General features: G+C 47.5%; 2 non-coding genes across 2 annotated transcripts; both read right to left on the bottom strand.

Annotated features, from left to right (window-relative positions):
* Positions 1 to 4631: 4631 nt before the first annotated feature.
* Trnar-ccg (transfer RNA arginine (anticodon CCG)) lies at positions 4632 to 4704 on the bottom strand. Its single transcript has one exon. It is a non-coding gene; the product is annotated as a tRNA-Arg (tRNA).
* A 7653-nt stretch (positions 4705 to 12357) lies between these two features.
* On the bottom strand, positions 12358 to 12430 carry Trnar-ccg (transfer RNA arginine (anticodon CCG)). The gene has a single exon. It is a non-coding gene; the product is annotated as a tRNA-Arg (tRNA).
* Positions 12431 to 13387: the final 957 nt, after the last annotated feature.

The following is a 13387-nucleotide window of genomic DNA, read 5'->3' as shown; positions in this document are numbered from 1 at the left end:
CGAGAGACCACGGAAGCAGCTGCGGCCACCAACGGTTCATCGACGCGACGCGCCGCAGCGTCACCTGTCCGTACCTGCTCCTTCGAGGCGGGCTTGTGACGTCGCGTGGCAGGCAATGGGAATTTAGGTGGCGTTTATATGCTACCGGCGCCGCGGGCTTTTTCGCTCAATGGGCCATTTACAGCTTCGCATACAAAAAGCGTACAATGACTCGGAGAGCTAATCAGATGGCGAAAGCCATCAAGTGAAGGTTGCGAAGCACGACCAGAGTTATTCAAAACGCTCACACTTCCCAAAAATAAAATTCAGCGAAGCGCTAGAAAATGTACCAATATTTTAACCTAGTGTCTTCGAATGTACGGTTGGCTTTCGCAAAAAAAAAGTCACTTAAATCATGTGCTACTCTCGACTTGATACGCATTCCTTGTTTCTGGAGGTACACGTTTCCTCCCCAAGACATATAGTGTGGAATTCAAATAGAAAGTCATTCATTGAATGAAAAAATCTACCGATATCCATGACTAATGAGGATTTTTTCAAAGGCAGCGAAATGGCTTTAAGCACTTTAAGAGAAAGGGCCTTCAATATACTCCTGAGGTGCCAGTAAATTGGAAAATCCTGTTTGTAGAAATTCTTCAGATGTTTCACCGAATCATGATTGCTGGGCATATCATCTAAGATAAAAAAAACCTATCCTATTCAATTGACACCTCTGAAGATTACTAATAAGAACAATTACTTTTTTGTACCTGTTGCCATCACTAAAGAAATCCTGCACTCGCCACATTTAGAGATGCTCTCCGCATTCTTTACGCGTTCGAGACAGTCCGGATTGTCTTAAGGAGTTATTGGTTTCGTGTGCAAAATTTTTTTTAATAAGTGAAAAAGCGGAATAACGCTTCCCCGAGTTATGCAAGGAAGAATAATATGAAAGAAAGATTCACTGTCGTTCTGTACGTACACAATTTCAGGCATAGTTTTGAGAAATTAGAGGCGACATATGTTGTAAATGTGTTTTTTTTTCTTTCACAGCACGTTTGCGCATTAGTGTAGATGCGCGTCTCGAAATCATTCATTGGAAGTGGAATCTGAAGAATACCAAACGCCAAGAAATTTGTACCAAATTCTGTTGAATTAGTTTGCCGTATATCATGGTAATGCAACAAAGTGTTCATCACACAAACAGGATGATGTTTTAGAGACTCGGCCAACCAATTTTTGACACCAGTTTTTTTTTTTTCTAATGCAATGTAAAGCTTCCAGGGGAGAGTGGGCAATTCTACAGTGATAACGGGGAACACGTTGTGGAACATATTTTTCTTTCTGCAGTATCGAAGTGTTTATAAGCGTCGCACGCTAAAAACATGCTGTAATCGACGACAGGTGGGCGTGATAGTGATCCTACGCCGGCATAGGTGGGACATGTTACGATATGCCATGTATGCATGGAATGTAGTGTTAGCACCAATTTATGACTCCATTATTCAATGGCATTTTGTATCTCACCGCTGATTGCGATACTCCCTAATGCGAAATTGGAGCGCAACTCTATACGTGTTTTCATTTATCGATACATTGGCTTGCGTGGACAATCTGTCTCGTACGGCACGTTGCAAACTTAGCGAAGTGTGGCGCGACTGCCTCGCCGATTGACCTCACCTGGAGTACACATGTCTCCAGGTGAGCTCCAGGGGAACTCATTTGAATTGAGAATATGTTTCAGTTCACTGCTGGTAAATCATGGGGACCATCCGTGCACTTTATGTTACAGGTATGCACGGCACTCTTTCTCACATTTCTTCGATACAGTCTTTCAATATTGTCCAACACATACATGCAAGACTAATATCCTTCCACTACAGTGTGTACAAGCCCAAGCAGTTCGGACATGTCTTGGCCTCCCGATATGTTCTTCGACAGCTGCGACGATTGTCGCAGCTGTCGCGGGTTATGCAGGCACAGCTTCAGGCGCACATCACTTGTGAGTCGCATACGTCGACATCGACACATGTACGTACCATCTTGCTGGCCATGGATGCGAGCCTCCGTCCTGCGGATGCTGTTGCTGTTGCTGCTGTAGGCTGGTCGGTGGCTGCTAATGATGATGCTGCTGCTGCTGCCGGGACGGCTCAGGCTGCTGCTGTTGTGAGGACAGCGGTGGCGGCATTTGCTGCGGCTGATGCTGTTGCGTTTGCAACTAGGCCGCGCTACGGTCGCTTGAAACGTTTGGCTTCGGCGTGTACAAATTGCTGCGCCCAGTGGGCGTCTTCGCTGGTGGCTCTCCCGACGTCTTTGTCTTTGTTGCCGCTTTGCTTTCCGGCTCCTCCCGTATCGTCTTACGGGTGCTAGATGACTTGTCAGTCTCCACGGTTTCTCCCTCTTCTACCGAGAGCACTTCACTTTGCCTTCAGGCTTCTCGACCTCATCGACGCCGCTTTCCGGTGCAAAGTTCGCGTTTCATTAGCAGGGACGTACTCGCATTTGCTGGCTGGGGCGTCGATAGGGGTGCCAGTTCATCGCGACGTGCGCTAGCAATCTTCTCGACCTCAACCTCGTGCATGTGCTCTGAAAGGTCCTCGCTCCGCACGGGCCCTGCGACGCTTGCATACGTCCTCGAGCATCCACTCTCGTCGTGTCCAAAGCGCCGATACACAGCGCCACGCGGGATACGGCATTCTCTCCGGATGTGACCCATACCGTGGCCGCGTAGACAAAGTGGTGCCCTCCCCCGCACCACAACAAGCGTGATATCCCCGACAGTCCGTAGTTGATGTAAAAGTCGTCCACCGTGATGCCCGGTTTAGCTTGAGGCTCACCATACGTGTTGAAGGACCCTTGTCTGTACATCCTTGTACTCGCCACCGCTCTCGCACTATCTAATTTACCTTCCGCAGGAGGCCGACGTCACCTGCACGTCGTTGTCATGGACATTGTACAGCAGCCAAATAATCTTCAGTCGCGTATTCTGGTTACATGGGTCTAATACCATGCAACGGTGATTCTTGACTGCTAAATCGCCGACAGCGAGCATCTTCTTTACCTGAGCACCCTTCAGTGTAACTGCCCAAACGAGATTCGTTTGGTACGCCCCCAACGCGACCACCTCGGGGAGCATAGCAAAATGAGTAAGTGCGTCCCTCAATTCCTCGACGCGGTATGCGCACGCCTTGATGTCTGCGTGCAAAAAAAAAAACCGTACGCAGTGCTGCATCACCTGATGACCGGCGTCGTTTCTTCAATAGTCGTGTTACCGCGGCCATGCTGGTCTGCAACATTTCTCGAGCGGAGCTCGACGCGGCCGGAAATGGAATCGACTGCACCACAAGCCCATTAGGCAACGAGGACATGCAGAAGTATCAGCTGCAAGCACATAAACGGAAAAGCTTCACGAGTAAAAAACATTTATCATGCCCACGACAGACTCGAACCTGCAATCTCCTGATCCGGAATCAGGCACCTTACGAACAAAAAAACTTAGGCCTCGCGGACATGCAGAAGTAGCAGCTGTAAGCCCATGAACAGGAATGCTGCATGAGTGAAAAAAATTATCACTACCGCGACAGGACTGGCACCTGCAATCTCCTGATCCGGAATCGGGCGCCTTATCCATTTGGCCACGCCGACTTCTTTTCCTCTTTATTCCCTGGCTTTCACACACAACATTTCACCAAGCGAACAGTCGCAATAAGAACACAAAGAGTTTAATGTACCTTAGGTGAAGCCGTACCCAACCATCATCCTGCTGGATGCTTGTACTTATAATTCGCGCAAATCCACCAGCGGCTCTACACTTGAGAGCCACTCGGGAGCTTCCGCTAACGTTTTATCCATTCCAACAAACCAGTGCATGCTCTCACGAAAATCAAGTCATACAGGCCGTGCATCCTTGTCAACGTAATATCCTGCCATTCTGGACCGCCATATAGAGTGGATGCGCATTAGCATAATTAAATCAAAAGGCACACCATCCTCGTTATCTTCGCTTAAGTACCTAATGCCATACGGGTCAAGTGGAAATTCTTTCCGTAGTGTTCTTTGTAATACATCCCAAAAATAGACCCATTCCCAACATTGTAAAAAATATGATCGATTGTTTCTGGCTGCTTGCAAATTAAACAGTGCGATCCCCACTCTAAAAATAATTTCTTTCCCTCCCAAAACTTCTTAACTGGTAATGTTCATGTGTGTAATTTAAAAAAAAGAAAGTTTTTGTTCCTGGCGGCACTTGCATTTTCCTTCACTTTTTAAAACATCGCTGCCTGGACCTTCCGCTCTACGAGGACCTGTACAAGGGCACCGCGAACAGTTTTTTTCGTTTCATACTGGACAGGTAATCGTTGGAAAACCGCCCTGATAGAAATCTTACACTCGATACTGCCGGAAGCAGAATGATCCATTAGGCCACGCGGATATGCAGAAGTAGCAGCTACATGCCCATAAACAATGCTGCACGAGTAAAAAAAGAAAAAAAAACACCTTGAAAACTCGGCGTCCGTGAAGGACTACAAAGAACCTGCCATTTCCTGATCCGATATAATGCGTCAAATCCCCACGGCCTCACGTATAGGAACCACCAGGCGTTCCATAAAACTAATGATTTACCACGCAGCAAGCAAAAAAAAAAAAAATCACGTCCGCGACAGGACTCGAACCTGCAATCTCCTGATCCGGAATCAGGCGCCTTATCCATTAGGCCACGCGGACATGCACGAGTCGCAGCATCTCCATATCAATAAAGCATTCGGGAAATGAAGGTTTTCCCATAAGCCCATAATATGTTGCACTCAAACTGATACCCGGCGTAACATTTTAAGGCGTAAATCTTTGTTTCATGCGGTATCGCTTACAGTAAGTTTTCGCGGATGCGCGAGAATAATGTGCTTCAGCGACGAAGAAGAAGATGAGAAACATAATCTTATTCATTGATTACTTTTGTCCAAGTCATTTTCGTTTGTTTATCGCAACTCCTCCGTGGTGGAAGAGTTGCTATAAAAGTTTTCTTCCTGCGTGGTCTAGTGTAACCTTTCCCCGTGACAGTCGTCTTCATTTAAAATTCCCCCATAATGACGCTGGAGCGATATGGAGGAAAGCTGAAGCTTTCGCGAAACACGGGATATCTTAAGATCTGACAACATCCACAAAACGGAGAATATTTACGAGTATTCAGCGCTATTTATTTGAATGCGCCAGAAGATGCCACGCGTTGCTTGATGAACATTGTTCACTTCGGTAGACATCTCTATCTTCCCAGAGCATCTCCCAGTTCTATTTTCGCACCAAACACTTGAACAATTTAGGACAAGAAGTCGTGCCTGTCCAGTAATTTTATCACAACACACATTTTTGTTATGTGGCCTAAAAATTATATCACAGCTTTCGCGTAGTGCTGACTGCCAAACTGTATGCAGCACGCTGGCTATATATCATACCAACCCGCCGTGGTTGCCAAGTTGATTTGACGTTGCGCTGCAAAAGATGAATTTGCGGATTCAAATCCCCGTCACGGCGTCCGCGTTTCGATTAGAGCAACAGCAACCACAGCAGTGTATCGTGCATAGGGTGCACGTTGGATTACTACGGCGTGACTCATATTCAGATCGTGATTTTACACAGAAAAATATCCATCATGCCATCTCCATGCAGCTCCCCCTGAAGATGGCGCTATAAATTGTCCACGTGTTCAATGGGAAACTTATGAAACTCGTGCAAGCTACACCCCTTGACCGAGCCGAGGTGCAAACCGGCAGTGAACCATGCAGTCCCGGCTTGCCAAGTGATTTCAGCCTGACTGCGCAGTTCCTTGTGTACTTAGCTCTTTTCCTGGTTTCTGTGACATAAGCGGGTAACTAAGAGACATCAATCATGACACGATACGCATCTGGCATATTGCGGATCGCCTAGTCCCCAGGTGGCTGGAAGACGAGAAGCTCGGTGATCGTCGCCATGCGGCTATTCAGTAAAGTGAAAGAATTCATTTCGTTTTCCTGCGAAAACTGAACAGCGAAATCCGCTGTGCTGTCACAAATAATTGAAACCCTGCTAAATGGTTTTCCCCCTTTAATATCTATCAGGACGGCATGCTCCAGAGGAGAGCTGCTTTAAAACTGAGGCCTACATCAAGCGTCCTTTTGCGGTGTCTCGGACCTGAGCTATACAAGTATTCAACTATTGCTCATGCGCTCTCCAGTTATCACTTTAAGCTTTTAAAGAAGCTTCCATTGCTTTGCTACGCACCCAGATGTGTACCCTCAAGAAAGATGTGTGTAGTATGTGCACCGAATGATCGAAGTTGTCAGACTAGTGCTGCTCGTGGAAAAATCAAGGTCCATTAAATGGGTCGCGAAGCGTGGAACGAAAAGCGTGCTAATACTTATTACCAGAGATATCCGTTAATGGCGCACGATTGACGCGCGACTAGGTGAGGGGGGTGTGGGGGACAAACACTGAAACTAGAAAAACTATGCGAAAAATTATGTTCGAAAATTTTTCATCAAAATACTGTCACACCTCTAAATATACCGTTTCGAATATTTTTGTTGTACTAATAACAACAAATGTTTTTCATGATTTATTCCTTCTTGGTGACCCCTACCAAACAGTAACTCTGGCGCAAGACTTGGCAAAACTGCGCAAGCCAGCTACTTTTGCGGAATGGCGTTGCTCACTTCAACGCGGCGGTTTCGTACGAGCTTTCTTGAAGCGAAGCTTGCATTGGCTCACAAGTTTCGGTGGATGCTGAGCACAAGGTCGCGGGATCGAATCCCGGCCACGGCGGCCGCATTTCGATGGGGGCGAAATGCGAAAACACCCGCGTACTTTAGGCGCACGTTAAAGAACCCCAGGTGGTCCAAATTTCCGGAGTCCCCCACTACCGCGTGCCTCATAATCAGATCGTGATTTTGGCACGAAAAACCCCATAATTTATTTAGTTTCGGTGGCGTTGTCATGGTCACGCAAAAGAAAATGTCACAATTGCGCCCGAAAGGCGAAGCATCAATTGCGATATCAAATTAATAGAGAGCTATAAGGAGTAGGGATACTAGTTTTATCGCCTGCATAAACTTGGCATATTCGCTTACTAAATTAACAAGCGTGGTGTCAGCGCGCACAGGTAAACATGAATAGCCTCGATGACCGCAGATAACGACTGTCAAAACTGGGGCGTCAGGAAGCGCGGCCGCCGCAGCGAGCGAAGGTTCGTGGTGTCTATCGCTTCAACGGAAACTGAGCGGCGTACGCACAACGCATACAAAGGTCAGAGCCGTGTGAGATCGCTTTCAAAATACGGTGCGCGCGCTGACACAGGCGCAAATACAGCTGGCACAGGCGCAAAGTGCAAGAACGCATTTGTTGGCAAAGTAGAAGCCGCCCCCCCTCCCTCCCACCCTCCCTCCCACGCTGCCTTCCCGCTTTGCTCCTTTCGCATGGGAGATTGCATCGCCAGTTACCCTTGCTCCCGGTTGCAAGATACGCATTTGTTGACGAAGCACAGCGTATCCCCTTCCTTCCCTCACTCGCGCATACGGCGCGCGGGGACGATTTTATCACCCTTGGACTTTATACGGAACCTCACAGCGACGGCAGAAATCCGCTTGAAGTGTCCGTGTAATTGCTATCGCAATGAAAAACCCGGCAGCCCCACAGTAGACCAGCTCTTCCAGCTGCGCCGGCGCTGGATCACGTGACGTGAGCGGCATATCAGGGTCATCTGGTTTGTCGCGGGGAGGGAAAGGGCGTTGGCGCGCGCTCTGCCGGGCTTCCGTCGCCTCAGACCAGTCTCGGCGATCGGTTGGCGACCACCGCATGGTGCGTTCCGCCGAGGTGCCGCCTGCGTTTGTGCAACGGCGCCACATACTCGCTCGTCGTCCACGAGCCGATTCTAGCGTGAGGGCTTCCGAAGCCCAGGCGAAGCGTCAGCGAAGAGCCACGGACACCGAGTTGCGAGAGCGCGATGTTGAGGCCGAACGTCACCGAAGAGCAGCCGACCCCGACTTGCGGGAGCGCGATTTTGAGGCCAAACGTCAACATCGTCTTGCCCTCCAGGAACCCGACAACGGTGGTGCACGCCTCGGCAACGCTAGCATCAACTTCCCCGGTGCGATGGCGCGATTTCAACGCGAGTTTCTCAACCGGAACTTCAGAGCCTGTTGAAGAGCGTGTAACCGGTTGTGGTTCGAGCACAACGTGATACTTCGCTCCGCGGAACACCGAAGAAACACATAAGCTTCGCTTACCCCCATTTTTAAGTAGGGGAAGGGGTTGGCCATTTTATATTTCCTTGCGTGTTTGTTCAAAGTGTAGCGTCCGCTTCACATTAAACTTTGCGTGACCTAGCACATGACATTCATTCGCGAAAGGTGTGAGTGCAGGCTTTTTCTTATCGTGCAAGTTCACGGCTGCGGCATCCGACGCGCTGCCTCTTGTCGTGACGATAAATGCAGAACGCTCCCCGAAGAAACGACGCGCTATGTTCACTTCACTATGCGTAACACAGGCTCTGAGTGTCCGACGGACAGGAAAATTAGTAAGTCTAATGTGATAATGCGGGGCAACGTTGTTTTGTCTGATAACTCTTGGATATCAATACATGGTATCGAACGGAATTTCGAATGATTCTTTGAAAAGGTTTGGCATAAGTTTCTGTACTAAAGGACTGTACGTGTGCTGGCCATAATACTTTTCCTCCATTGAAACATATGTTTAATTTCGTCAGTTACCGAATGCAACCGCCTTTCGTCGGTTGCATTCATCTGGGTCGATAAAAGTGAAGTTGCTTTTAGAACCTCTGTGGCACTGTCATGTATTTCCATACTATTCGCTCACGTTCCTGGGGAACCTGCTGGAGCAATTGCGTCAATACCAGCCTAATTATGTTCACAGTGACACATACGCCACTCCCGTAGTTTAATGACACGCTGGCACTACAGCTGAGTTGAGCAGCACCACGAAATCTCAAAATGTTGTTCTCAGTACCACCGCATACACCTCGTCATTTATACCATTCCCACATAGCCCTACGTAGCCCCAAAGGAAAAACTGCTGGCGCCATCGAAATGCCGGACGCTAAAAAAAGTCGCACATTCGCGCCAAGCCGCATAAGATTTGGCGTCACTGCCATTTCTGGTTGGGACGTCAACTTTCTTTTCCTTTTTTTAGTGTTGTATTACGTGTTTCGGTACAAAGTAAAGGGCAATTTTTGTGAACGTCGCCCTCTGTACAAAGAGGTGTCGTCCTTTACAGGGTGTTTCTGGGAAGACAAAATTATATTTAAATACAGCCCCTTTGAAATAAAAGGATGGCTCTATCGGAGACATGCCGTCAGTGGGGACGATCTAGGGGTGACGGGTGATACGTGGCAATTAGACACTAATTCACACAATAATTAGCTTTTTATTATTTTGTTTCAGCGGGCTCATCGTAATTGGGAAATTGAAGAGAGGTCTGTCTACATGCTAAACCAACATTTGGAGCAGGAAAAAGGCGATTACCCGTGGAACTGTGGCAGCACGAATTTAGGCGATCAGAGCGTGGGAAACCGAAACTTGGCATCGTCGATTTTCGGAGTTCTGGCAGCCCGCTGGCAGCCAGACGGCAGCGAGCTAGTTTCTGTCCTGGTAGGAAGTCACGTGTGTTGCGAAAGCTTGCTAAAGTTGTTCCTATACACAAAAATGGAGACCGAAACCTGCCTGAAAATTACCGCCCAATATCTGTCCTGAGTGCCATTAATACAGCTTTTGAAAAACTCATCGCGAAACGGGTCATGAATTTTGTCGAAAAAGAATCATTGCTAACACCGAGTCAGCATGGTTTCAGGAGCAAGAGGTCAACCGCCACTGCTATATTATCTTTCTCTGATATTGTAAACACCTACTTAAACAATATTATGATCGTATTAGGTTTGTTCATTGACATTAAAAAACTTTCAATACTGTACATCATGGGATATTACTTCAGAAACTAGAACGTTACGGCTTCCGTGGTGTCTGTCTCGAATTTTTCAGAAGCTATCTCACGAATAGACAACAAAAGGTACGATTTCGCGATGTCGAATCAGATTTTTCTGAGGTCTCAACGGCAGTCCCTCAAGGATCTGTGTTGGCACCCATATTATTTTCATCATACGTGAACGATCTGCCGTTGATATTGCGTAATTTCACTCCTGTTATGTACGCAGATGACACTGCACTCATTTGCGCACATGAGTCTACGCCTGAAGCTTGTAATATAGCTAACGTAGAAATGAAGCTTATCAGTAATTGGTTTCACGCTAATAAGCTGCTACTAAACGTAAAGAAGACAAAATATATGTTAATTCATTCTTCACACAAAGCTATAACTTTCGACTCATGCGTGCTTCAGGTAGAGGGAGAGCCCATTGAACGTGTGAACAGCATAACATATTTAGGTGTTGTAATAGACCATCATTTAAACTGGAAAATGCATATTGATTCGCTATGTAAAAAGCTCAGCACTGTTTGCTTTGTGATATTTAAATGTCGCCAGTTTTTCGATGTACCAACTTTGAGAACCATCTATTTTGCTCTTTTTCATAGTCAGATATCATACTGTATAGAGTCGTGGGGCCATACGTATGAATCCTACCTAAGGCCACTTGTAGTGCTGCAGAAGCGAGCAATTCGGTTTCTGTCAAGTTCAAGTTATGCAGCCCCAACAAAGCCGCTTTTTAACAACTATCAAATCATGCCCCTTAAACTGCTAATAAACTATAAAACCACAATTATGGTGTATAACTGTATAACTAACAATTGTCCAGTTCACCACTCATCATTCTTGTCTTCCCGGTTCCCAGCAAGAGGCTACGAAGCCGGGAACTTCCTACAGCCTCTTGTAAAAAATGTATATGGCAAAAGGCGGCTTCCTAGCATTGGTTGTACTTTGTGGAACAGTCTTCCTGTGCACGTAAAACAAAGTAAATACTTTTTTCTTATGCTGAAACGCCATTACAAAGACCTGTTTTAACGTTGAATTATAGTTACAATACAAGTTGTCTGCTACCTGCATGAACACACAACTGTAGAAATCGATATTGTATAAATATAAACCTCTGTTATTATTCATGTATGGATCCAAACTAGCTTGATGCTAAGGATCCAGATGCTTCTCATGTATTTTCGTCATTTTTGTATCCTTCTGGCAAATAAATTCAATTCAATTCAAAATCCCAAGACAACCTGAAACTGTCCGAAGTTAGCAAAATCGAACGCCCGGACAGCTGGCCTAGGGATAAACGTAAACATACTGCCAGCATGGCAGCTGCCTTTGACAAGGCGGGCGCGCGGTCGGCATAGTCGACCCGTTTATGCGTTGCGAACTTGAAAATATATAGTTGCATTCGGGGGATACGATGACTTTCGTGAGATGTCGCGCGACTCGATACAGGGCGTGCACTGGGTCAACTTCACTTTTGAGAGCGAAACAAACGGCCTGCGACGCGTCCAATGCGAAGACGCGAAATCCAGCCTACCCCGAAACCGCTCGCTCGAGGATGCCTGCTCGCAGCGATCACGTCGCCCACGGGCGACATTGATGAGTTCACGTTTTGTCATCATTTGACACGACACGAAAATGCAGGATATGAGGTATTTGTTATACCCATAAGATTTCGTGCCAACCGGCTTGGGCTTCTCTTGAGGATGTCCCAAAAGAATACTGCATCCCAGCAGTATATGTGGTCGCGGGCATGCAGAAGTAGCAGCTGCAAGCCCATAAACTGGAATGCTGCATGAGTAAAAAAAAAATGCTCGGCCTTTACACGCTGTGGAGGCGGTTGACCAGCGAAGCAGTAAAGGGGCGGCCACGGTGTTTATCTTAAGGTTATCACGCGGGTATATTAAATTGTTATTGAACAGTGTTACGCAGTTATGTGTCACATTACGCGCCCCTTTATGCCGAGCAATGAAGACACAGACACGTTGGGCGTTGGTGGCACGACTGCGGCGGTAGGACTCCCGGCGCTGTTCTTCGTACGCGAGCTATTCCTCAAGAGAACGCACGACACGTAACTGCATCATTGCGATGTCGGAGAGAATCACGCGCGGGCGCACTGCTGCGAAATAGGAACGACGTCACCGACCGCGCAGCCAATTGCGCCAGACGTTCCCTCGCCCCTTTGCATCCCCAAACTTGACGCGTGCGCACTCCCTGCAGGCTGCGCTACGTCACACCCACGATGCGAAAGACCCAAACATTCCCTCTGTTGTTGCGTATAACTCCGCCCCAATTATTTTTTTTTCTCGCGCATGCACACCTGTGAGAGCGCAAGGCCCTCCTGGACACGGGCGGATGTTTCGCCTAGGCATATACAGTATCGCTGTAATAAATAAGTAAAAAAAAACACGTACGCGACAGGACTCGAACTTGCAATCTCCTGATCCGGAATCAGGCGCCTTATCCATTAGGCCACGCGCACATGCAGACGAGGGCATAGAAGAAAAGCAACTATGCAGACTCCTGACACGCCTTTTCGCTTCTTGGTGCCGATACTGATTATCATTGCCACGTGGATCGAATCATCCGGTGCTGCGCCTCTGTACAGCTGTTCCAGCTCGCGCCGACGGAGACCGCGAGCATAAGTTGCCAGGTGTCACTCCTGGATGGCCGACCCCAGTTCCATGCAACGCAGCGCGGCGTTCCTGGAGCACCATCTTGAGCTCACTTGGACAAAGCCATCGGCATCGACAGATGCATGCCCGGCCTGCTTTATAAGCAGCTGGCTGTCCTCGCGCCCTCCAGTGGGCGTGGAAGAACTGCAACAATGCAGACCCCTGACACGCCTTTTCGCTTCTTGTGCATGTTGGTTCAGGTACTCAACTCTTGTGTAAAAAAATAATAATGCTTTTGTGCTCTCATTTCTATGCCCACAAGTGTTATTTTGCCTTGCTTGGGAATGTATTCATGCATCTAAAATGTTGCTACTATCAGGTGATGTAGAGCTCGATCCCGGAACTGACCCGCTACTGACAACGCCGGGAAACAACATACTGAGCTGTTATCGCTGCTAAAGGAACTACATGCCAATGTTAATTATTATTATTTGATTTGTAAGCATATACACAGAAAAGAGAAATCGAGGAGCGAGGCTGGCAACTGCCACCAGAAGAGGCACAACGCCTGCCTACTCTTCCGAAAGGACGAGAGAAGCATAGAAAGGAAAGATAGGAAGGAGGGGAGGAAGGAGGAAAGAAATAGCGGGATGACAAATCTCAAAGAATAAAGTACAACATACAGTAGGGTCCGTCCCTGCAGGGCATGCTACTAAAGAACGTAAAATGAAAGAAATGGTTGCTGGCTTGCAAACGTGCCGCTAAGTTCGTTGCTTCTAGAAAAGTAAGCAGAGTGCGATGAGCTTGATCACGTCGAGACTCAC

The sequence above is a fragment of the Dermacentor silvarum genome, chromosome 1, assembly GCF_013339745.2.
Source record: "Dermacentor silvarum isolate Dsil-2018 chromosome 1, BIME_Dsil_1.4, whole genome shotgun sequence".
In the NCBI taxonomy this organism is placed as follows: Eukaryota; Metazoa; Arthropoda; class Arachnida; order Ixodida; family Ixodidae; genus Dermacentor; species Dermacentor silvarum.
Note: the sequence above shows the minus strand (reverse complement) of the source record. Positions and strands in the feature narration are given on the sequence as shown.